The 27,612-nt window shown below is 37.4% G+C and overlaps 1 protein-coding gene across 1 annotated transcript in view; it reads right to left on the bottom strand.

The window, feature by feature from the left end:
• Window positions 1–27,612, bottom strand: part of MLIP (muscular LMNA interacting protein) — a 243,025-nt gene that overhangs the window by 152,025 nt on the left and 63,388 nt on the right. The window lies entirely within an intron of this gene.

The raw sequence follows: 27,612 nt of genomic DNA, 5'->3' as shown, positions 1-27,612 counted from the left end.
ATACTAGTGACATAATTATCATTTTGACATTCCATAAAAATATCGCTACTAAATATACTCCAAAGTACTTTTCTTTAAAATCAGTATTTCGACTTCCTTTTTTTCCTGGTCAACTTATATTAAATATTATTTTTCCTTGCCTTTATATTATGCCCTTACATCTCTGTATATAATGAAACTCTATTCTCACTTATGATTATGTTAATTGATAAGTCCACATGGAAAGCAAACCTGTTCCCTTTAAATCTGCCTGTTCTAATTACCACCAAGTTCTACACATAAACACTTTTCAAGAAGTCTTTATTTTTGAACATCACAGTGCGATTTTATTCAAAAATCCATTTGCAGTATTTCTGGTGGAAATATTTTAAGAATCATTTCTCAGACTCAGTCTTTTGAAAGCACATATTGGCATTAATAAATCTGGTTACCTGAAAAGGGTCAGGAATGCCCAGCAACCTGGAAATCTGTAAGCCTTAGATTCCAATACGCTGCCCATACTGTATCATGCACAGCTATATATACATTTTTTTTAATCAACATGTGACTGTGTAGGAGATGAGGGAGCCTTCAAACTATGTGCAAATAACTTGTAGAGATCCTAATGACATTCAATTGAGAAGCCTGTAGGCATAAAGGAATTTGAGACACAAAAAAATCATTGTTCTTGTGCATAGTTATTGAAATGTTTTGCTATAAAGATAGAATGCCTTCTTTCTTTCCAGAGACATTTACTAAGGTTCATAATGTATCATTTCAATTCTCTCAATAAGCTTATTAGTAAAAATGCAACATATTTTCCTTCAGGATTTCAAATTTTTCTTAATTTTAAAAAATAATAATTGTATCTCCTTTAAAAAATGACATGTGAAAAAAACAAAAGAAAGTAGTCCCTCTTCACAGTACGATTTTTTTTAGGGAAGGAAGAATAGATAATTATTAGGTACATTTAACATTTCCCATGAAAATGTACCCGAGATTTTATTTCAGAAAAAACTCTGTGGACTTTTGTCAATTCATTACTTTGTACAGAAACCTTTCTAGCCTCCTAAGCATGAGCTCAGCAGCCAGACTGCTTGGGCTTCAATGCCAGCTCCACCACTAATCGCAGTGTGACCTTGGACAGACTACTTACCCTCTCACTGCCTCGATTTTCTCATCTGTAAAATAGGGATAACAAAAGCAGCTACCTCGTAGGGTTGTGGTTATATGTGTCCGGGCACATAAACCCTGGGAACGGTACCTGGCACGTTGCAAGCATTCAACAAATATTAACAGTTCATATCAGCTATTATTAGAAATAGGATTACCATACATGCTTTCAACAGTTCATCCAGTATTTCTTACCTTCCCCCACCCATTCCCACACCCTAGTTTCAACACTCTTTAAAGATGATCAATGCATGACCTCTGGCTATCCAAATTGTTTACTTTTTTTTTTTTTCTGAATTTCTGTGTTGAAGATATTGTTGGTCCCTTTCAACTTTGAGAAATTCTGTCTCCTGGTCCTCTTTGATACGGCACCACCCCAGTTCTTCTCTAGTGACTCCACCGTTTCTCCTCCTCCTCCAAGAGAAAGAGCCCCAAGACACAGCACGTGGCACCCTCCTCTTTCCGTTGCCTGTGTCCTCTCCTTCCTGACTCTGTTCTCTCTTGTCCTCTACTCTCGTGATTCCAGTACTCACGAGGGCTGGCTGTCACAGCACACCTCCACGTCCGCCTGCTCTCAGGTTTCATCCACTGGCTCTAGCACAAGCACCACAGTGCACTTGGTTGGATTGGCGGGATTGACACACATGAGTTTGAGGCCAAGCTGTGTGGCCTTGATCAATGTTTTTCATTTTTCAAAATCTCCATTTCCTCATACATAATAGATCATGCGGAAAACTTTCGTCCTAAGCTCCATCAAATATTATAATATGAAAGATGTAAAACATTTGACGTAGTGTCTGGTACAAAGAAAACACTCAAAATATGTTAGATGATTATTACTATTAATTTCCAATTAGATATGTCCAAAATAATTCCACACACATATATAAAATAACTCTTCTTTCCTGTAATTTCTAGAAATGTTTTGCTGGCATCATCATTTTCAAAACACCAGATTTTAGCTTTTTACTATTTTTGTCTCACTTGTTTCCATCATCTGAAAAAAAAAATGCTAATACATTTCAATTATAATAAAAACAAACAATAAGAAGTTTATACTGGGTATGTTGCTGCCAGTTTAAGGGTTACTCTTCAGCCTCCTTTACAAGGAGGTATGGCCATGTAACCAAGCTGTGACCAGTGAAATGTAATTAGAAGTAAGTCTCCTTAAAATGATGTGGTATGCCCTTCTTTACCTCACCCTTTATCCTGCTGGCTGGAATTTGGATGTAATGGCTGGATCTGTAGCAGCCATGATTAGATCTTGATGGTAAGGGCTTCACACTAGACGTGACAAAATGATGAATGAATTTACAGGAAAAGACCCAAACAATATCAGGACTAACAACTTCTGAACTTCTTTTTTAATGTGAGAAAGAAGTAAACATCTACCTTGGCATTTTCTCTCTTTTACTCAGCCAGATCTAATCTTAAGTGAATTTACAACAATTCAATGTCTAACTCTTCCTGAACACGCAGCCTTCTTTCTCGCCAGGCCAATCTCCTCACAGTGCCATTCCTTGCTTTCACTCAGTGTATTTCATTTGCCTGTCCTCTATTCTCACCCATCAGTGTCTTGGCTCTGCCCAACCAAAGAGGTTCAGATCTACCAAGAGCCATCTCTGATTTTTAAAGTATTCAACTCTCCCTCTCATCTGAATGCATCATAGCATTCATATTCTGTTCCACATCATCACTCATCCACACAGGATAGTCTTGTCTCTTAAATTATTTGTAATATCATTATAAACTGGTGATGCAGATTGGGCTCTCTAGAAACAGATCCAGAGAAGAAGTTTAGGGTGTCAGATATTTATGAGAGATCGACATTGGTGAGAAGTAAGAGGAAGAGGCAGAATTGGGCAGAGGGAGAAGAGCTGTGATGCAGACCCAACAGAGCCCGAGCTCACTGGGTAAGAATCTCGGGAGTTCCCTGACACTTGCTGTTAGGAAGTATTGCCCATGACAGCATTCCGTATTCAGCCAGAGTGGTCAAGGCGTCACTTGCTGTGGGCTGCCCTGGGAAGATGTGACCTCAGTGAAGCATCTCTCTGCAGATGCGGCAGGTGACAGCTAGACACTGTCTACTAACCACACTTCCCATAGCTTGACAGCAAGACTGTTCTCACAAAGAGACCTGGACACCACATCTCTGCATCTACCACACTGTGTCTACATTTTATGCTTCTCTTTCAAAAATACTAATTTTAATACTAAGCCTACAGTAGGTGTTTGGTAAATATTTACAGAACCCTTCATTTCAATTTATTCTATGACCAGTGTAAGAAATATAATCTGTACAAATTTTAGGAGGTGAATTCCCTTATGCCCTCAAAGAAGGTAGTAAAAAGTTTCTTTATAAGAAAAACTCTTTTCAAAATGTTTGCTTTCTGCTTCCTGGAATTGGTGTTCGCTTTGCATAAGATTTAAGTGCCTTATTGTGCAAAACATACCTTTCTCATTTGACTCCACGGAACACCTACCACCACGCTAGATGTTGCTAGGGCCTCCAGACACACTCCGTCTGAAATACCAGTAGGCACCAGTAGGTTGGAGAGAGCTGCCTATTTGACTTTCTTATTAAGAGAAACACTGTGTTCCTGGGGACAATCTTCTAAACAAGAAAACTTGCTGTTTATCTTGAGATCAGGAAAGCAAATTCATCATGAGAAAACTTTGCTTAGACTTCCGCTTTTCATCTCTCATATGCTCTTTCACTCTGAGCTCATATAGGGGTCTCTACAGATTTACAGATCTCATAAATTTCTACAAGTCTCGTGAATTTCTCTCTCCCTCACTTTTGTTCGAGGGTCAGTTGAAAATGACATAAGAAAGAAGATGATTATCCTGTTTACCATACCCTTCTTTCCTATCCCAACCACTCTCATCTTTTCTACCCCCAACTGGGATATAATTGCAGCAGGAGCTGGAATAGGCCTGTGAAGGAGAAGGAAACGCAGAATTGAATGAGGTCCTGACTCTGGTCTTTGCTGAATACAACAGCAACGTGGGGAAAGCACCAGAGATAAATAATAATAATTGTTCTTGTTATTATTATTTTAGAGATAATGAAAATAAATGAAAAGCCAGTCTGAGGATTAGATAAGACCCACCTTCTTCTCACTTTGTCCTTGTGAGCAGAGGGAGCAAAAGTCTGTCTTCTCCATGATGTATCTGACCAACACGTTTATTTTAGCCTAGAGATAAACAAGACTGGGCAATCCCAAGGTGAGTTCACTTTGTGCAGCTGCCTGCTGCAAATCTTCCTATATCTCTGTCTACCCGCTGCTTCCCAAAATATATCTTTATGGTAATTCAGCCACTTTAAGAATCACTCCCATCTGTTCTCTGCTGTGAAGATAGCTATTCCAGAGAGGGCTCTCCTTGCTGGTGGGCTGTGGAGGGTGGCGGTGCTGGGGATGACACAGGAGCCACAGAAAAGTCACCCCAGCGTAGTTTCCATTTGTCATTCACCACTTGAGTGTTTTCGAAATGTTTGTGTTTAGATGTTGTTTTCTGCATCTCCTGGAGCCAGAAAGTCTCGTCAGCAAATCAAACTTCAAAAGTAACAAACTGCTCTGATCATATAAGGGTGTTTTAGTTGCTAGGGAAACCACTTTAAAAGGAGAAACAGATCCTATTTGTGAATTTATAACTGAGAGAAGAAATAGATACTAAGTTTCTTTGAAACACACATGGGGCCCATGGATGGCAAGAATGAGAGTTACATTTTTTAAGCCATAAACATAGCAAAGTTATTCAATTTATAGGAAATCTTACTGTATGTAGCCCAGCTATTATGAATACAAAACAAAACAAGAAATTCTTTTTTCTTATTAGCTTTGTAAATTAAAAAAAAAAAAAATCCAGAGACAAGGGAAACATGTTTTCCCAGGTCATTTGTGGAATCCGGGGAAATGACCAGGACTCACCACCAAGCCCCACACAGGTGACAGCTACTGACAGGCACTGATGATGCAATCTTAGGAAGAAACTGAAATCCCTGTGAATACTCCACAGATATTTTCAAAGGAATTTTCCAGAATACAAAAAATAATTATGAGGAAATCAAAGACTATTTTATGCAAAAATGGAAAAGGAGAAGGCCTGAGTTTCCTCTCAAAATACCTCCCCACATGCTGATTAAGCCTAAAACATCTACAGATTCATTCTTTTATCCAACAGCAAGTTTCAGATACTTTCCTGAGAGTAAATTTTGATACCAAGGGAAAGGCAAAATCATAAGTATTAGATATCTGGGCAATATCAGGAGTGGTTTCTACAATAGGACTAAAAAATGCAAAGCTGGTAGACAAAGAAAAGATTTATTATTTATTTCCCTTTATTTTTGATGAACTGGATTAATTCAAATGTCTTGTCTTCAAGCTCTGAAATTCTTTCTCCTGCTTGGTCCAGTCTGTTCTCAAAACTTTCCACTGTATTTTGAAATTCCCTAAATGATTCCTTCATTTTTAGATATTCTGTTATTTTCTTTAAGTATCTATCTCTTTAGTGCATTTTTTATTTATGTCATAATTTTTTTTTGGTTACTTTGTGTTGGTTTTCAACTGTTTCATTAGTCCCATTGAGCTTGTTTACAATCCATATTTTGAATTCCCTATGTGACATTTCAAAAATTTCCCTTTGGTTGGAGTCCATCGCTGAAGAGCTATTGATATCCTTTGGGGGTATTGAGACACTTTGCTTTTTTCACATTGCTAGAGTTCTTATGCAGGTCTTTTTTACCTGAAACCTCTTCCCTCAGCTCAAAACAGATAGCTTTGGGGTTTACCTGTTCTCCTCTACCAGGAAGGCTGCTGCTCAGTGTAGAGAGGGAGAGGTACACTGCCTTTTGGCTTGTGCAGGCAGGTACCCACTGTGGTGTTGCTGGCAATTTGGGCCAGTTGGACCTCAGACCCCTGAGTGTTCAGGTGCCAGTGGTAGTGGATTAGGTTAGACGATCCCCAGTTGCCGGGCCGCTGGATAGCATGCTCGAATCTGGAGGGGACCAGACTGAGACCAACCTGACAAACTTGCTCTCAAGGCTACCTGGGTTGAGGCACTGGCTGTGAGAGTGAAAGGATCAAGATAAATGAAGAAAGTCTCTGAGAAATATGGGATTATGTAAAATGCCAAAGCATAAGAACCATAGGTATCCATGGAGTGAAAAGAAGAAAAAGCAAAAAGCATGGAAAACCTATTTGAGGGAATAATGAAGGGAAACTTCCCTGGTCTTGCTAGAGATTTAAACATCCATATTCAAGAAGGTCATCAAACTCCTGGAAGATTTATTGCAAATAGGACGTCACCAAGGCACATAGTCATCAGTCTGGCCAAAGTCAAAGTGAAGGATAAAAGCCCACAAGCTGCAAGATGGAAGCATCCAGTAATTTACAAAGGAATACCCTAACAGCAGGCTTCTCAGCAGAAACCTTACAAGCCAGAAGGGAAGTGGGTCCCATCCTTAGGGCTCTTAAACAGAATAACTGTCAGCCAAGAATTTTATGTCCTGGAAAACTAAGTTTCACAATGAAGGAGAAATAAAATCTTTCCCAGACAAGCAAACACTAAGCGAAGTTGTCGTCACTAGAACTGCTCTACAAGAAATGCTCAAAAGTGCCCTAACTAACAAACTGTCTATATTCAACATGGTAAAAACACTTGAAAGTAAAAACTCACAGGTCTTTTAACTTATAATAACTCTTATAATAACAACTCTTATCATCTTATAACAACTCCCAGTAACACAAGGGAGAAGACAAAGCAACTAGGTAACAACAGGATGATTGGAGAAGTAGCTCACTTATCAATATTAACATTGCAGTAAATAGTCTAAATACCTCACTTAAAAGATATAGATTGACATAACGGATTAAGAAAAAACACACACACACAACCCAAATATCTGCTGTCTCCAAAAAACCTGCTTGACTCATGAAGAGTCTCATAGACTCAAGGTAAAGGGATGTGAAAAAGTATTACATGCAAATGGAAACCAAAAGCAAGCAGGATTATATAGTCTTACATCAGATAAAACAGACTTTAAATTAACAGCAGTACAAAAAGGCAAATGTGGTCATTATATAATGAAGGAATCAATTCAACAATAAGATGCAACAATCCTAAATATATATGCACCTAACACTGGAGCTCCCAGATTCATAAAACAAATACTGCTAGACCTAAGAAATGAACTAAACAGCAGCATAGTAACAGTAGGGCATTTCAACACTTACTGGCAGAACTAGGCAGATCATTGAGGGAGAAAATCAACAAAGAAACTTTGGACTTAAACAGGACTCTGGAACAAATGGACCTAACAGACATTTACAGAACATTCTATCCCCAAACTGTAGAACATACCTTCTTCTAATCAGCACATGGAACATTTGCCAACATAAAGCATATATTAGGCCATAAAACAAGCCTCAGCAAATTTTAAAAAATTGAAATCATACCATGTATCTTCTCAGACCACAACAGAATAAAACTAGAAGTCAAGTCCAGGAGGAACTCTCAGAACTATACAAATATGTGGAAATTAAACAACCTGCTGCTGAACAATCTTTGGATCAATGACAAAGCCAAGATAGAAATCAAAAATTTTTTTAATTGAATGACAATGGCGACACAAGCTACCAAAATCTCTGGGGTATAGCAACAGGAAGTTCATAGCACTAAATGCCTACATTAAAAAGATAGAAAGATCACAATAATATCCTAATGGTACACTCAGGAAATTAGAGAAACAAAGACAAACCAAACCCAAAACTAGGAGAAGACAAGAAATAACAAAGATCAGAGCAGAACTAAATGAAACGGAAACCAAAAAAAAATACAAAGGATCAATGAAACAAAAAATATGTACATTGAAAAAATAAACAAAATTGACAGATCACTAGCAAATTAACCAAGAAAAGAAGAGAGAGGATTCAAATAAGCTCAATCAGAAATCAATCAAGAGAAAAAAGTAAAGGGCACCTAAATTGGAAAGCTAAGCTGAGAACCAAGTCGAGAACTCAATACCATTTACAATAGCTGAAAAGAAAAGAAAATATCTAGGAATATACTTAACCAAGGAGGTGAAAGATCTCCATGAGGAGAACTACAAAGCACTAAAGAAAGAAATTGTTGATGACACAAAGGGAAAAGCACCCCATGCCCTATGGATTGGAAGAATCAATATTATTAAAATCTCCTTACTGCCCAAAGTGATTTATAGATTCGATACCATAAAAATACCAATGTCATTTTTCACAGAATTAGAAAAAACAATCCTAAATTTCACATGGAATAAAAAAGAGCCTGAATAGTCAAGCAATCCTAAGCACAAAGAATGAATCTGGAGGCATCATATTACCTGACTTCAAATTATACTACAAAACTATAGTAAGCAAAACAGCATGTACTGGTATGAAAGTAGACACATAGATAAATGGAACAGAATAGAGAACTCAGAAATAAAACCAAACACCTACAACCAACTGATCTTCCATAAAACAGACAAAAACGTATACTGGGGAAAGGCCATCCTATTCAATAAATGATACTGGGGAAATTGGAGAGCCATAGGCAAAAGAATGAAACTGGTTCCCTATCTCTCGCCATACACAAAAATTGACTCAAGATGGATTAAAGATTTAAATGTGAGACCTGAAACTATAAAAATTCTAGAAGAAAACAAACAGGAAAACCTCTTCTGGACATTGGCCTTGGCAAAGAATTTATGAGTAAGACCTCAAAAGCAAATACAACAAAACCAAAAATAAATAAAATAGGACTTAATTACTAAAGTTTTCTGCACAGCAAAAAAAAAAAAAAAAAAATCTACAGAGATTTCTCTCACAATCTACAGAGTGGGAGAAAATATTCATAAACTGTACATCCAACAAAGGACTAATACCCAGAATCTACTGGGAACTCAAATAAATCAGCAAAAGAAAACCAAATAACCCCATTAAAAAGTGGACAAAAAACATGAACAGACATTTTTCAAAAGAAGAAATACAAATGGCTAACAAACATGAAAAAATACTCATCACTAATCATCAGGAAAATGCAAATTAAAACCACAATGAGATGCCATTTTACCCCTGTCAGAATGGTCATTATTGTCAAAAAACAGAAAATATTGGTGCAAATACAGTGAAAAGGGAATGCTTATTCACTGTTGGTGGGCATCTAAATTAATAGAACTTCTATGGAAAACAGTATAGAGATTGCTCAAAGAACTAAAAGTAGACCTACCATTCGATCCAGCAATTCCACTCCTGAGTATCTACCCAAAGGAAAAGAAGTCATTACATCAAAAAAAAAAAATATGTACTCATATGTTTATTGTAGCACAATTCACGATTGCAAAGATATGGAATCAATCTAAGTGCCCATTAACTTAAGAGTGGACAAAGAAAATGTGGTGTGTGTGTGTGTGTGTGTGTGTGTGTGTATACCATGAAATACTACTCAGCCATAACAAAAAATGAAATAATGTTTTTCACAGCAATTTTGGATGGAAGTGGAAGCTATAACCCTAAGTGAAGTATCTCAGGAATAGAAAAACAAATACATCTTGTACTCATAAGTGGGAGCTGAATGATGGGTATACATGGTCACACAGAGTGGTATAAAGGACTTTGGAGACTTGGAAGGAGGGATGGTGGAAGAAAGGTGGAAGAAGGGTAAGGAGGGGTGTACTCCCTAAATCTACTGAAATAAATAAAATAAAATAAAAGATTTATTATTATTATTGTCATCATTATTAACACCATCATAACTTATTATTATTTTCATTATCATCACAAACATAGTCATTATAATTCTTGTCATTTTAATCACCATTACTACTATGTAGTAAAAATAGCTACTCTTCTTTGGGTATTTACCATGTGCAAGAAATTATAAGGGGTTTACATTCATTATCAGATAATTCTTAGGAGTTGGCAATTTTTTTCTGTAAAAGGCCCCGCAGTAAATATTTTAGGCTTTGTGGACCATATTGTCTCTGTCACAACAATTCAGCTCTGCCACTGTAGGGCAAAAACAGGCATAGAAAATATGCAGATAAATGGGTGTGCCTGTGTTCCAATACAACTTTCAGCCCGGTGTGTCCCAGGGCTGGTAACAGAGAGTTGGTGCGCCTGTGAGCATGCACAACAGGAGTGGGCCCGCTCACCTCCTGATTTCCATCAGAGCAGTTTGAAAGGACTTTCTAGGCTAGCCATAAATCATTTTGTAAGCACCAAATGCTAAATGACTTGCATTTGAAATTCCACATGTGTTTTTAAAAGACCACTCGTTTTAGTAGCTAATGAGTTGTTTGACCTTGGACTCGACACTTCATGTTGCCAGACCCCAGATTGTCCATCTGTAAAACACAGCTGCTGGCCTACATCCGTGTTTTGCAGACCACAAGTCATGACTGTGAATGAGCCCTGTTTGCCATTTTTAAAAATGAATTAGAAAAGAGAAAAAGAGAAAGGAACAGAGTCAAATTTAATAGACTATATCTGAATAAGCACTATTTCAGAGACTGTTTCTGTGGTTCACAAATTTGAAAGCCACTGGACCAGGTGATATGAAAGCTCTGTGCAACTTTTAGACTCAACAACTCTATAACCCACTCTCACCGCAATAAAACCACTCAAACCACTAACTGAAGTGACAGAAAGTCAATAGGACTGTAATTCTTATAAATCCTCTCAGCACCCCGAAATCTTGCAATTATTGAGAAACTGTTTAAAATCATTCTATTATTCTTATGTTATGAATTTTATTATAACCCTGTTTATATCATTATTATAATTATAATACTATTAGTATATTAATAGTAATGATATTTTGTTATATTAGATGTATAATTATATCTATATTTAAATGTATTTTGATTGGGAAAATATGATCAATAATGAAATAAGTTCTGCAAAACTCACCTAACTTTTGTGGTACTACTTGCCCACCTATAAATATTAATAAAACAAGATCAAATAAGATGTTCATAGCCTGTCAAATATGGGACCATTTTGAAATGATTTGAACTTGTACCAAGATATATAAAAAGGCCAAAACTCTCTAGTTCTTGTTTTCATTGGGAGGTTACAGCATATGTTATTGCTAGGCTGATAATTATGATTTGCATTAACATTGCAATTCACCAATATGTAGAACAAACCAACCAAAAGAACTCAGCCCTTTTGGTTCCATTTTAATCTGGAAGCCCTAGAGGAAATACTGCTCATTTGTAAAAATGGTAGTGCTAGTGTGTGTAATAAATTGAATGAAAAGGACAAGAAAGACACTTTAAGAATTCACTTTCTGAAATTGAAACCCATTCTATTTTTAATCCTCTCTCTTGGGTATTTAATTCCAGATCCTAGTCAAGTCATGTTGTACAAAGTATCCAGGTTGACAAATTATCAGCGCTTCACTTAGCTGCAATTTCCCTTCTGGAAACTATCTTCATGAATTAGTATTCAGAAACACAAGCTCAGTTTAGAGCCAATCTTTTTGAATAGAGAAATGACTCTGAAATCTAACAGATTAAAAGCTGAAATCACAAAATTAGTTCAGTACAAAAAAGTAAGGCAGTAAATAAGAATTTTTAAATGTGCTAAATGTTTACAAGTTCTCCAACAACAGGTGTGAGTACAATTTTAAAAGATCTATGGCTAGAGGCCCAAGGCTTAGAAGAATCACAGTTGGTCCTAGGAGCAATGGCTGAGCTCAAGAGCTATTCCAGATACTAAGGATCAAGTCATTGTCTGCTCTCCACTGCAATTGGGGGATGGTTGGATGTCTTTGACAATAATATAACCACTTTTGAAAGTCAGTGATTTTTCTTCCACAAGATCTTGAAAATATACCCTTCCTCCTATCTAGGCAAGGCTAACCCAAAAATCCCCTGGCCAGATTCCTTGAATAAAATTTTCCCATTCACCATTTCATCCCATATTTAATTGCTAAACAATTTCTCTCAGTGTTAAAGAAGAATGCCATATTGGATACATTGACATTCAATAGGAAAAAAGACTCCTAATTTGGCTCAATTCGTCTTTCAAGTGGTCATTTTCTCACGTTCTAAACCATAACACATCTCAACCTATGTGTGAATTAGCAGCAAGGTTTGGCATTACTATTCCAACAATATTGGACCATTTGAAACAAATGGGCAAAGTAAAGAAGCTGGGTAGGTGGGTTTCGCATGAATAAAATGAGTGTCAGAAGAGAAATCATCTCAAAGCTTGCCTTTCTTTGCTATCACAACATAAAGGCGACCCATTTGTATGCCATATTGTTATATGTGATGAAAAATGGATTCTTTTTGACAATCACAAGCATTCGGCACAATGGTTGGATAAAGATGAAGTGCGGAAGCATAGTCCAAAACGGAATATTCATCAGAAAAAGCTAATAGTGTCTGTTTGGTGATCCAGCACTGGTATTATCCACTACAGCTTCATGAAACCTGGTCACTTGATTACAGCAGATGTCTACTGCAACCAACTGGAGGACACGATGAGGATGCTTGTGATTAAGCAGCCAAGACTGGTCAATAGAGAAAGACCAATCCTCTTGCCAGACAATGCTGTCACACAAACTATTACGGAAGCTAGACTTAGAAATTCTGTCAGCCACCATATTCACCAGACCTTGCACCAACTGTCTACCACTTCTTCCAGGCTTTGGACCAATTCTTGCAAGGAAAAACATTCAATTCTCAACAAGCTGTAGAAACTGTCTTTCACAATTTCATCTCTACTTGCTCTCCAGGCTTCTTTCCTGCTGGCATAAGCCAGCTACCATTAAGATGGAAAAACTGTGTCAATAGTACAGGTGCATACTTTGATTAATTGAATTGCTTCTTGTTTGAGATATAATAAACCACACCATTGACTCAAAATCGGACATTTCATATTTAATGACCTAATCTATATGATATTATGGGCTGTAGTGTTTTGTTTCCTTTTACTTTGTTTTTGAGATAGATTCTGATTCTTGTTCTTGAAAGACTCAAAGGGTCAGGAATAAATATTTTGTAAAATGGATAATCTGAGAGTTACAGCTATGTAATATGAGCCAGCCATCAGAAATAAAACTGTCCTAAAACCAAAGGTCTTTCAGCTAACCTCTCATTGCTCAAAACCAAAATGTCGATTCAATCACGTGCTGCACTCCATTAAAAGAGAAGGTGCAGCTTTGAATCCTAGGAGTAAAATTATCTTGTGGCCTTGGGATATAAAACTGATCAGGTAATACATAATATCAGCCTGCCCAAAATTCAAGTTTAGCTAAGGTAATTCCCGATGGTATTTATCTCCTGAAAGTAGGTATTTTAGCCTTGTTGAAATATTATTATTGTGGAAGGATTTTTTCTTCCTAATAATTAATGTTATGTAACTCAGCATGGCTACATATGTAGAGAATCTCTGCAAATTCATGTTTGTCTTTTAAATTCTTAGTCAATTTTTTAATTCAACTAAAACCCACACAAAGAAAAGCCAGATTTCTTTGGGAAAAAAAAAAGACGCTTATGTTGTACTTTTGTTATGAGAACAAGTATTTTTTTTTTTAAATCCACCATAGTAAAATTTAAATATTTTATTCCCTTTTTTTTTTAGGTTCCACTAAAATTAGTTCAAATTCTTTGCTACAGGCCTCAAAAAAATGTTTACTTTGGGAGAAAAACAGTCATCTCCAAGGTTTCTGGAGTATAGACTAATCAATAAAATAATTTTAGTACATATTTCCATTATATGAATATCTGTTTGTCTATTTATTATGCACATGTAGTCCTGGACAAACATATAATGTAAAACATGCACCTAAATGAAAATTAAATTGACGAAAATAAAAATAGGTTAATAACTTTCCCCATGGCCCTAGTGGATTACCTAGCACAACCATGGAGATGTGCTTACCAATTATGATATGACTTCAAGGGGTATAACTTAAGCTATTCAAGCACAGTGGCTGATTTTATGGAACTAATACACAATACCCACCCATGTTGAGAAGCCAGTCTGCCCTCACATCTGAGAGACAGATGTGCTTTGGGAGACAGTCTTTAAAACTCCTGTAATTAAAAGAATGGGATAGAGATGTTAGGGATGAGGGGCATTTATCTTCATGTATACGGTTTAATAATGACACAGCCTTTGTGCCTGGTCACATTCTTTGACCTCTTTCAACTCTGGTACTAAGATTGTCTCATCTACTACACAACTCCAGGGAAAGCAAAAAAAAGTGAAATAAATCAATGATTTCATAAGTCCTATATTTATGTACCTTGCCTTGTCCCTTGGATCTCCCACTTAGGTCAGATTCTCACCTCTTCCTTCCCTGAATCTCCAGCATCTGACTTTTGACATACTCAGGAAGTTTGGTGCCTCAGGGACCTAGCAGAATTTTCTCTCTTTCCCTTGGATTTTCTTTGGAAAAGACAGACTATTCTACTTCAATTTTAAAACCACCTTTTGTAAACTAAATGTAGGGAGTTTGGAAAACACATTAGCATAAGAATAAGCACATTTCCTCTTTGGAACAAAAGCCAAATTAAAAATAATACCATGGCCCTTTCTGAAGACTCCAGAAGGGAGCAGCTTAGCTCAACAAGTTGAGTTAAATAACGAGTAGGTCCAGCCCACCCAGGTGTTCTCCCTTGGGACACATTCCCCACGTAGAGCTTCAGGCTCTGCAGAGTCTGGTTCCTGGCAGACGGTCCTTCTGGCAAAGGGCTGGGATCTCACACACTGGAGGAGTTCAAGAAAGGTATTTTTTTTCCATAAGCATCTGAAAATATCTTGTGCTTTTTAAAACTTGTCTTAATCAGTATAGTAAATGGCAGCATCCCCCGACCAAGTCTGTTTTATTTTATTTAGACAAAGTAAAGTCCTCACAACCCATGCAGGTCCAGAGCTCAGACCCTCTTCCTTCTCGTTGCCCCTACACTTCTGAGGGCAGGTGCCCCAGGGGGCAGAAGCAGGTGTGCTCCTGAGGACTCACCAAGAGCTTTCAAAGGTGTCCTTAGTTATCTGAAATTTCTTGGCCTTTTTAATTAGATTCTTCGCTCTTATTTTATTCTTCCTGATTTCCTTTTTTATTTTCCATTTCTTTTTCTTGAAACCCTTTCCCTCTATGAAACCACTTACCTCAATTTAGTCACTGAGTCATTAGAACAGACTCATTCTTATTAGTAGATAAACAATCTGAACCCCAAGGCTATTTGCTATAAATTTAGAACTCCCACCTCCTCAGCAGTTTACACACCTAAGGCAGATTTTGTAACACCCCCTCACCCTACACACTCACGGAAGAGTCATAGCTGGAGGATGTTGTTTTAGCTTTGACACCATATAAGTATGGGCCTTCCAGAGACTATTCCCTGCTCCTATCCACTCAACCAGGTTCATTTACTCATTTTTGTTCAATAAATGTTGACTCCTCACTAGCTAGGAACCAGGTATTATTCTAGATCCTGAGGATACAGCAGTGAACTAAACATTCAAAAATCCCTGCCCTCCCGTAGCCTCTATTTTAGAAGAGAAAGACAGATGACAAAATAATTAAGTTACCTAACATATTAGATGTCATTGTGCTGAGAAACAAAATAAGCACAAATAGGGAATACCAGAAGGTGGAGGTAGGAGTACAACAGATTTAAATAGATTGTACAGAGGAGGCTTCCTCGAAGGTGACTTTTAAGATGCTTAAAGGAAGTGAGGACATAAAGCACACAGATATCTAGGTGAAAATACTCCAGGAAGAGGGAACATCAAAACCAAGATCCAAAGGTGGGAGAATATCTGGCATAGCTGAGGGACAGAAGCTGTTGTGGCTGAGCAGACGATCCTGGGGAAAAGCCACAGGGGAAGAAGCAAGAAAGAATGAGAATAGGGTCATATTGCTAGGGCCTTGCGAGCCACTGTACGGACTTTGGCTTGTATTCCGAGTAAGATGGAAAACTATGAAAATAGTCACAGCAAAGCAGGAACATGATCTCACTCCCCAGAAGCAATGAACATATTAGTCATCATATTAAGCACCCAAATCTTGGTTCCTATGTGCCCTCCTAAAACAAACCAGGACTGCTTGGGAAAATGGTTCATTCTAAAGTCGAGTCAAGAAAAGCACAAGGTAATACTAAAAATTACACCTATGCACATACATAGGTGAGATAAAGAGAGAAGGAATAGGAGTCCTATTTTGGACATGTTAGGCTGGGGAGGTCTTTCAGAAGTGCAAGTCAAGATGCATGGTATGGACATGGATATATGAACTCAGAGTTGGAATGCAAGGTCTCGTCTGAAGAGGCAAATGTGGACGTTACCAAGATAGAGAGAGCTCTTAAAGCCTTGAGATTGAATTATGTCACCTAGCCAAGGAGTAAATGCAGATGGAAAACAAATGAGCAAACATACAAAAGTGAGAAATATGAGGAGGATGAAGGCTGAGAAATATGGAGTGCTCATAGAATACAGACAATATTTCAATTTTTCTAGGACTTAGGACACATGAATGTGAGCGGTAGACCTGTGTGGCAGGTCTGGGGAAGAACACAGAAGGTCTGGAATGCAGCCTAAGAAAACTTCACTGTAGAATCAGAAGAAGTGAGAGCAACAGATGTAGACTTAGTTGTCTTAGTCTATTTTGTGTTGCTATAAGGAATACCTGGGACTAATTTATGAAGAAAAGAGGTTTATTTGGTTCATGGTTCTGCAAGATGTACAAAGAGCTTTGTGCCGGCATCTGCTCTGGGGAGAGCCTCAGGAAGCTTCCACACATGGTGGAAGGATAAGAGGAGCTGAAGTGTGTGGACCACATGGCAAGAGAAAAGCAAGAGGGAGGGGAGAGAGGTGCTGGACACCATTTAACAATCAGTTCTGGTGGGAACAAACAGAGTGAGGACTCACTCATTCCTGAGAGGAGGGCACCACGCCATTCATGAGGGATCCGTCCAGCCCCATGACCAATACACTTCCCACCAGGCTCCACCTCCAACACTAGGGATCAAATTTCAACATGAGATTTGGAGGGGACAAATATACAAACTATATCAGCACTCATCAGGTTAAAGCAACCTGAAGCTTCTCCAGCTGATGAGACAGCAATACTCTGAGAAAAAAATTAAAGATCTTAAGATGAGACTATAACTATGGGGCATGAATACAAAAACAAACATGATTACATGCTTGTGTGTGGACAACCACGAGTAGACAGCTCCTTACACAATGACCTTTTCCATGGAATGGATCTCCACTTGGCAAGGTGAAGGCTTCCCACAGGACACTGCAGCTGTACTCGTAAAACTGTTAAGACTCACTCTGCTGGGCTTCCACCCTTTAATCTCATTGATTCCTTTTGTTTATCTGTATCCTAGCTACAAAGGAGAAACCTGATCTCCTCAAATAATCCTCATGGAATTTTGACATGACCAGAGATAAAGATGACAATTGTGATATCATGATAAATATGAAATTAGAAGCCAATATGTATCTATGCTTACTATGTGCCAAACATTAATTAATTGCTTTCTCATTTAGTCTTCACAAAAATGCTATTAAATAGGTACTATTATCATCCCCCTTTAATAAAAGGGAATTCTGATACTCAAAAATGGTTAAATAATTTCCCGAAGGTCATACACCAAGCAAATAATAGATCTAGCACTCAGACACGGGTCTTTCTGACCCCAGAGCACTGTGATCTTCACCATTATCACACAGTGTTTCTCAGAACTGTGGGGCTGGAGTCAGGAAAGAGGAGTAGGATAGAGACATAACTGTCACTTAACCCAGCCATGTGCCTCAGTTATCCATCTAAGGAACTCTCTCTTGGAGCCTATAATTTGCTAAAGGTGAAAAGTCTTCCACAGATGCAATTCCTAGTGAAAAGCTATCTGCAGGATAAGCACAGAGGATGTGAAATTGGATCTATCCATGTCGCTGAGTCTTCCAAGAAGTGGGTGTTTGCTACAAGATCAGAACACATTTCTAGAGTAACTCCTGGCATCATCTCAAAGAACCTTCAAGTCTTGACATATATAACTTTTAGACAGAAAGTAAATGAGGCAGAGAAAATTTTGCAGAAATTCACAGTGGCTGAATTTTTGGAACTGCTATTCACTACTCATCTGCTCCCTTGACTCTGAGATAAAAAGTCCTTTACAATAACCAGGATATGTTAGGAACAAAGTTGTGCTAACCTGGGGGAACAAGCTGAAAAAGCAGTGAAATATATTAATCTTCCCACTTGAGGAATTTGAGAAGAAGGAAAAAAAAAAAAGCCTGAATTTGCAAATCAAAGGGTACTTTTCTCTCCTTGTTAGCCCAAATCTAAAAAACGTTCCCAGCTTTGCACGGGTACACGTATCCACCTGCTGGAAAGTATAGAAAAACAATTAAATCACTCTGGAATGCATTCGTGGTGGATTAGATAAATCCTCTTCTCCCTGTCTAATTTCACTTACATCTAGGTAATATGACCCTGATTGCAAGAGCAATGCCTGGCAAATAAAAGCCACAGGAACGTTCAGTACCCGTTTATTATTCCATCATCTAGGCTTGACACACCCAAAAGCAAATGTAATTATGTACAACACCATAAACAACATGGTATCCTTCAGTTACTACTGTGGATAATTCTTAGTTTTAAGGGACATTATTGGGGGGAAAACAGGTAATGAAATTTCATATCTGGGTCCTAAGCTTTTCCTGAAAAGTGTACAAATATTTAGGTGCCAAGTTAGGAAGGAAATAAGAGAGAGGTGGAGAGAGAGGGAGAGAGGGTAGGAGGAGAGAGAGAGGTTCAAGGAAGGACAAAGGGAAAAAGTGGAACTGTGGCTTCTGTATTTTGTAAGCACAATGCATAACTAAGAATACGTTAAGAAGTTAGAATTACATTTTGAAACCTATTTAAAGATCACATCATTTAAATCATGATACATTTTTACATTCCCAAGTCCTTCCTACTTAAAATTTAAAAATATTTAAAAATATATATATATAATCTCAAATTTAGTCTTAAAAAGTTACGGCTTAAATGGAAAGCAATTCTTCAAATTCATGATGCTCACTCCTACCCACAATTTCTCAGTACACAATGTAAAGTTATAGTAAGATCAACTTTTCTTGGAGCAATTCCAAAGTTGAGCACGCATCAGTCCGTAGCTAATTTAACATCTATTGTCCGCTACCATAATAAACAGCCATATCACCTAAAACATAACTACTGCAATAGGAAATAAAAAACACAAAGACAGTATACAGCTACTGTTGATTGCCACCAAATGTGGTGGTAATATCAAGGAATTGAACTAATAATGTCACAGAACTCACAGTACGTTCAAGTCCAAGGTACCAGCTGCACACGGAGGCCAGTGCCACGTGTCAAACCAGCAGATGTCAAGAAAGCAGTGGTTGTAACGACAAGGTCAGTGTCAGCCAATAGAACTCATTGACAAACACTTGCCTGTGTCAGCTGCTGATATTGATGAGCTGCAAAGATGACAAAGCACTGCACAAAATATGCCCTCCTTCCTCCCTGCTTCCCCAACAACTCTGGACTGGAAATAGCAATGCATCTGTTATTTCAATCCCATCTGAATATATTAACCTATCTCGACCTTAACAGTGTTCTAAGAGAAACTCTGCCTGGAAATTGAGGGAAGCCCTATTTTAAAAGTTAATAAAAGTGCCTAATCTGACTTAATGGTTACAAAAGTATGTCACTCTTTCAAGTGATATAGATATGTGTATCTATGCATATGTATACTAATATATGTACAGATTACATCACTAAGGATTGACAGAAATGTCTTCAAGTTGAAAGCCTTAAGTAAAACACTCAAATTTACCATAGCTTCTACATTAAATTAAGCAGCATTCTCAAATTAATTTAAGCAATTTTGGTAAGTGTCATCTCTGTGGCAAGAACTGAGGAAATGAAAAAGTCTGTTTCTGTTCTCACTCATAAGCTTATGAGAAAGAGAGAGAGACAAACACGAAACATCACACAATGAGTTAACTGCTGTCCTAGTGATATATGAAAAAATACTATACTAATCTACAGATGGGGAGAAGATATTTGCAGGACACAAAATCAAGAAAGGATTAGCAAGCCAAAAGTATATTTGTGCTCTAAAATTCACTTTTTAAAAACAAAAAAATAATTAGCAAATTATATGAGGAGAAAATTCACAGAAATGTGAATGGCAAAAAAAAAAAAAAAAAATTAAAACCAACCATGAAAGATATTCAGTCTTACTAGTAACCGGGAAAATGCAAATTAAAACCATAGTAAAATTTCATTTCCTACTCATCAAACTGACAATAACAAATGCTGGCAAGAATGTGGAGCAACAGATAATGTGACATATAGCTAAAGGGAGAATAAATTGGTAAATCCACTTTGGAAAGCAGTTTGGCAATATTGCAGAAAAGGTGAATGTGGGTATGTCCTATGACCCCAAAATCCCTAGGTATGTACCCTAGAGAAACTCCTCCACCTGGCCCAAGAAATCACATCCTTGAATATTTAATTTATGCTTTGCATTAGGAAAAGAGAGAAAACAAGAAAATAATCTAAATACCCATCAATAGAATAAATATGTAATAATACAAAGCAATGAATTACCTAGAATTATATGTATCAATGTATCTTTAACTCAGAAACATAATATTGGAAAAATAATCAAATTACAAAAAAAACTATACAATGTCATAATAAAAAATGTTTCAAGAAATGCAAAACCTACTATATAGAATTTTATAGATGCTGACATATATAGTATTAATATAAAATGCTCACGAGAATTAGAAACTCTTAATCTGGCATAGTAAACTTGGCCAAAGTTGAGGAGACTGAGATAGGGAGAGATACACAGAAGTTTCAATTAACATTGAAAGTTCATTATTTCTCTTGGTCATAAAATACCAATTACATAAGCTCAAACATGCAACAAAAGCACAGGTAAAGGAAAAACTGGCCCTGCTTAAAGATAAACCACATTGACATTAAAATGAATAAAATGACTATGAGTGACCATGGATAGCAAAACATCTGCCAGGGAGGACTCAGGGCCTTAGAATTTCCTGATGAAAACATGTGGACTCCAGCACCGATTGTTAGGTTCCACTTGCTTTTCTGCTCATTGCCTTGCAGCTGAACCTCTTAACTGAACACAGTTGCTGATCTCAGATAGTCTATGCAATTTACACAAGCACTGAAGTCTCCCCTTTTCACTGCCACCATGGAGATGTGGGTGTTTCAGGATTAGGAAGGTAGCACCTCCCCCAGGGTCTCGCTAGGAAGCGCCCAGGGTGACTAGTGACTGCACAGGGCAGAGCAGAAGGATACACCAGTGCCAGCGAGTACCAGGGTTAGATGGAATGGTGAGAAGGCTGATCTGAAAAATGAAACAAGATAAAATAAAACAGCTCTTGGCTTGAGTCTTGAAGGGCACTTCAGGCCAAATCACAAAATCATGAATCTTAAGAGTTGAAATACAGCTTATTAGAGAACATTCTGTGAGGTCAGGGTGAGGAAGGTTGGGGGGAGGGGGTATAAAAGGAGCAGAATAAATGTTCTTTCACCCAGAGGAAGTCTTTCTTGCCCAATAATTGGTCTGGCTCAAGTTAAAAAAAAAAAAATACTGTACTTTCAAACTTTCTTCTAGTTCTTTGGGTAGTTGGCTATATACATATTTTATATACATATAAAAATGTGTATATTTATACATAAATTATACATACATAAATTTAAATTCTAAATATATAAAAAAGTTTAATTACATATCTTTTTATCATGTGAGTATATTTACCTGTAAATGTAAAACTGTATTGCTATATAATACTGAATATGATCATTTACAATTATTTTTGAATCTGACTTAGTCTATTGGCATTAAATACAAAATGTCATGATTTAAAAATAAGAATATACACATTCAAAGAGCTTATCATAGTACAAAACGATTGAGATCAGATCAGTTGCCAATCTCATTTTCTGTGATGAGGCAAGAAAGTTTAGGGTTTCCTGGAATTTGGGGGGAGAATGTGGAGTTTACATATTTATATAAACATACAAATTTTCCATCTGAGAAAGTCTAAGACTTCTGGGAAAGCCCAAAACAGGAAAGGAGGTTAAACAAAGAATCTACACTTCTGAATAATAAAGGAATATGAATTTTCAGGTTTAAAATCTGGAGAAGGTGAGGGAAGCAAAGGCACCCAGGAAGGATATGTTGGTGGTCTGAAATAAGAAGAGGGGCCAAGGGGAGAGCTCCTGGGGAAGGGGAATGGGGTTTGGAATTATGGGAAGGCAGGTGGCCAGAGCCCAAGTGAAAAAGCTCCACTGTGTGTGATGCCAGGGAAAGTTCTAAGAAAGTTCTAGACTCCGCACTCTGTTACTTCCCATCCTGTGCTATGCGGCAACCCACCTCCACTAACTCTCTAACCTGCAGTAAAAGTCAACCCCCAGCATGGTTTGGTGTTAGTGGTATTTGGAGGAATGCAGTACGTGGGACAATTGCTAATAGGAGATTTTAAAAAAACATGAAAAGAGGAAGTGAGACAACTAGAGGCTGACTGAGGTTCCAGTAAAGGAGGAACGGGGAGCAAGAGGTACAAAACTGAGGCTGCTTCTGCTTCTGGGGGATCTTTTAAAATATTCTGGGAGCCCTGAACTTCCCATAATATGGGGGGAGAGGGAAGAATCAAGCCCATTTATCTGGAAATTAAAGGTAAAGATGACATTTCAGAGGTAAAGTGCTTTAGAACATTCGAGACATCTGATCTGCTCTACTTATTATATTAATATATGTAAAAGGCTGGACCAATAAACCTCAAAATGTTTCCAGTGGTTTTCTCTGGATTATGAAAGTATGGATGAGGATTAGTATCTTTCTTTCTTTTCTTTCTTTTTTTTTTTTTCCTAATTTCCAAATCATATACTATAAAGCTTAAAATGAAAACCAAAAAACAAACATCATTAAAATAGAGAATAAACTCAAGCAATCATTTTAAATTTTTCCCACCTGTCGTGAATTAAGAAAACATACCCCCACAGTGAAAGCACATCCTTCCCATACTTGCATTAAAGAGATGCTTTACCTGCTCAACCCAAATCTCACCCAGCTAGCAACGTAGCACGGGAGCAGGCATTCAGCCCAGACAGATTCACCCATGAGGACTGTCTACTAGAAGCGTTTGCATTAAATTTTAGTCATACCCAATATAAAATATCATTATCTAGTGAAAACTCCATTTACTAGAGCATGCCTCAGTATGTTAGGGTGCCTAGTTAAATTTTAACTTCAGATAAACACCAAATATGTGTTTGGTGTAATTATTTTTCATCAAATATTTGGGATAAATATTTTAGTATAAGAATGTCCCAAATAGTTTGTGCAACACACTTACACTGAAAAGTTACTTGTTCTTTATCTGAAATTCAAGTTTAATTGGGCCTCCTATATTTTTATGTGCTAAATCTGGCAATGCTATTTCTGGGCCTTGTCCTAAGACTGTCACAAGTGCTAGAGAACTACTTAGACTACTTAATACCTGTGTTTTGTTTTGTGAGCATAAATTTTTAGGTGGAAAATAAAGAAAACAAATTGATTGCCAACCCATTTTAAAACACTGTTAACCTAATCAGTGGCAGTAAAGCAGTAGGTGAGCCCCACTGCCTGTCAGGAGAGGTAAATGGGGCCAGTTGAAACATTTCTGTCAAAATGACAGTAGGTCTTGTGGGCATACAACCTATTCAGGTCATCATTCCATTTTTCTGTTAAATTACTGAGTGAAAGTGAGAACAGCCTGAACCACAGCAAAGTGGATTCTAGATACGGAAGCTTTTAATTTTGACCTGCATGTAAAGCTATTTATCTCATCTATGAAAAAAAAATATGCTCCATAATCCTCAATAATAGTCTAAATAATTCAACTATATGTCTGGCAGGAAAACATATGTCCTGAGCCATGTGTTTTGAAGATAAATGCTCTTGACTGAGTTCTATCATCTGCTTCTTAAAGCATGTGCTTGCTTGCAAACTTTATAAATTCTGTGCCAAGATCAGTCAATGTTCTAAGTTTATGCAGCTATTAGTTCCAGCCCATATTGACACACGGCATTTGCCTTTTTCTAATGTTAATAAGATATACACTTTCCAACTGCTATAGAGGGTGTAGTTTCAAAAGCCTCCTGCCCTTTTTAATTTTTTAAGGTGAAAAAAAGTGAGTTTGGTATGTTTTTTAAGAAAAATCACACATAATTATTTTTTAATATTGAAGGATTGCATGGAGTCTATTTTTTATAGATTTGCCAGTAATGGTCTAAATGAGGGGCCTTCAACTAAGGCTCAAGACCAATGTTGGCCTGTCACCTAATTTTGGAAATGAAATTTTACTGAAACACAGCTACACCCTTTCATTTTTATATTACCTTTTGCTACAAAAGCAAAGTTGAGTAGTTATAGGCAACAAAGCCTAAAATATCAACTATCTGACCCTTTATACAAAAGATTTGCCAACCTCTGGTCGAAATAGATGTTTACTAACAGTCAAGGGCACTGATTACTCCCCTGGAACGGATTTGGATATATTGAGGATAGTATGGCAGCCGTGATAATTTAGGCTTTGTATAGCACAGAGAGATAAAGTCTAACACTGAAAAAATGGGAAAATGTCTGGCAAAGCAACATGAAAAAGAGTAAATCTGATGAAAGGAGCGCTCTCATTTATTCCAACACAAAAGATATTCTCAGTGGATCATTCACCTCAGTCCTTTGCTCCTAGACTAGAGCAAGAAAATAGTTATCTAGTTCGTATAAGAATCAGGATAATGATCCAGTTTGATTTTTTTCTTCTTTTTTTTTTTTTTTCTTCTTTTTTAAACTAAAAATCCTCTAAAGTTCTAGCCTCTGGCCAAATTCCTCCCCTGGAAAACACTAACCTAAATCAAGCCTAGAAACAATACCAACTAGTCTCCATGGTCAGTTCGTACAGTTTCATTCCGGGCATACAAAAGATGCATATTTTTTATGCAAGTCTTTTCAGATGAAATCATATTCAGGCTTCGATTTTGGTGGTGCCTCCAGGAGGCCGTGCAAAATTTAGCCATCCAGAGGCAATCTCCTGGGCTGCTCTCCATTTCTAACAGGAAACATTGCAAACATTGGCTACAGGCATGCTACCTTTCAGAAAATGTGTGTATTACATTGCATTTCTATTAATTAAGCCCTACTTGCAGTACCCTAGAGATACTTTTGTTCAGAAATGGGTCCAATAGCCTTTCCAAATTATAGGTCCAGACTCTTCCCCACTACAGTTGTGGCAGGAGGAGCGGCGAAGGCTACAAATGCTGCTCACTCTATTTAGACAGAGCCCAGGGACCTCGATCTGGTTTGAACTGGGCCTACACATTATCTACACATTGCCGATGTTTGCACTTTCAGCATATGAATTTTAGTTAGATTTATGCTCCTCTGGGGAGGCTTTATAAAGGTTAATGAAGACTATGGTAAGGAACCTTAGGTTTCCTCATCCTAATACACTCCTTGGTACATCCATTGAATCCAAGTTCTTGGGAAAAGGGATGGGCAGGTGTTGCAGGGAGAGGCCAATGCTTCACCAGAGAGATCAGAAATCTGTCATTCTAATGCTTACCAGAGCAGTAGGCTTTAGTAGGCTAAAAACCAGTGAAATGTTTCACCCTAATATTGAACAGCAGCCTTAATTGGGATCCAATTTAACTTCTTCATGCTCTTTGTACCATTTGTCAGCCATAAAAAGAAAATAAAAAGGCTCTGTAATGATAAAATATACATATTACATATTCAAAACCCTCCTTTAAGTGTAGCAAAATTTGAGTAATAAACGCGAGTCTGGGGTTGGCTTTGTGGACTGACCTTTGAGGGTGTTACCTGGAAGAGTAAGAAAGTTCCTTGTAAGCAGCAGCTTTGGTGCTGGACACTGTCATTGGGAAAACTACCTTGGTGGCTGGAGAGACCAGGAGACAATATGGCATAATAGGAAACTGCTCTTTGTGAGATATCTCTGAAGTGGCATCTTGACTACAGACCTATACAAGTGGTGGTCAGAAAAACAATTGTACTTTCACTTTTTAAAACACTTACAATCTGGAAGGATGCATGATGGAATCTCTAAATATTAGTTACAATAATCACTAGTATTTATTGGTGTGTACTAGGCAGCATTGGTAAGGCTTTTCGACATTTACCAGACTCATAATGGCAACCTTATTTGTAATTATTGCACACTTCAGAGTTGTTTTGAAGAATTTGATCACATTGGTAAAAGTCCTCATGTGGTTATTAAAAGGCAACTAACCAATCACAAATCCACCTGGACAAAATCCACAGTAGACAAATACAAGGACAAATAAGAATAAAATTACCTTGAATGAAAATTCAGCATGAGGCACATAGACATTTCCTTCATTATTAATCAGGGTTTAAGGAATTTTTTTCCTCAAACAAACATAGTAGGTGATCTTTTCCAAATGAAGAAGTTAGAAAATTTGGGATTTATTAGCAAATTTAAGAACTTCTGTCTCTATAATAATAACTTCGATTTATTGGCTGCTTTCAGTGTACCTGGGGTTTACATCTAGTGTCTCTAATCCCTCACAGGCCTGCAGGCATTAGATTATTCCCCCATTTTATAGATGGGGAGACTGAATATTTTGCCCAAGGTAGCATAACTCACAGATGACACAGCTGTGCTTTGAACTCAAGAGTGATAACCACACGGTTGGCCTAATTTTTTGATGCCACTCTGCCTCCCCAGATATGTGAATGCTTTGTAGTAAACAGAAGTTTCCAGTATAAACCCTGGAACAAGAAGACATACCCATTAATTTGCATAAATTAAGCCAAACCCTGGCTATTTTCACTTCTATGCAAACCTCCTCAACCTAAAACATTAAAATGATTAATTTTTCAGGAAGACAACTGAACTGAGATACCTGCACTATCATCGAAAGATATTTATTTTTTTTAATGAGAATATGGGAACCAACAGAAAAAAATAGGGTATGGCTTCGATTTCACTTTTCCTCAAGAAAGGCAAAGCAATCGCATGCTCATTCAGCTCCCAAACCATGTGTTGGGCTTCTGGTGTTTAGCAACGGAATTCTCCTATTCCAATTCAATTCACACATCTGCAAAGTATAGGTGGGTTCCAGAGCTGAACACTCAGCACTACTGTAAAATCAATTACATATTTCTACCTAGCACAGCAGGAACGTACTGGAAGCCATTCATCAATAGTGCTTCAAAAAAAAAAAAAAAAAAAACCCTTGTCAATTTCAAACCTAAAACGATAACAAACTTGGTGGGAATTTAGTTTTTAAAACTGTCGATAAGCATTACCCAAGAAAGTGTGGCTCAAAAGCAAATGGCTGGAGGGAAAATCAATCACAAAAATGTAAACTTGGGTTGGTTTA

Source organism: Eulemur rufifrons, chromosome 15, assembly GCF_041146395.1.
Source record: "Eulemur rufifrons isolate Redbay chromosome 15, OSU_ERuf_1, whole genome shotgun sequence".
Taxonomy (NCBI): Eukaryota; Metazoa; Chordata; class Mammalia; order Primates; family Lemuridae; genus Eulemur; species Eulemur rufifrons.
This window is presented reverse-complemented; position numbering and strand designations above follow the sequence as displayed.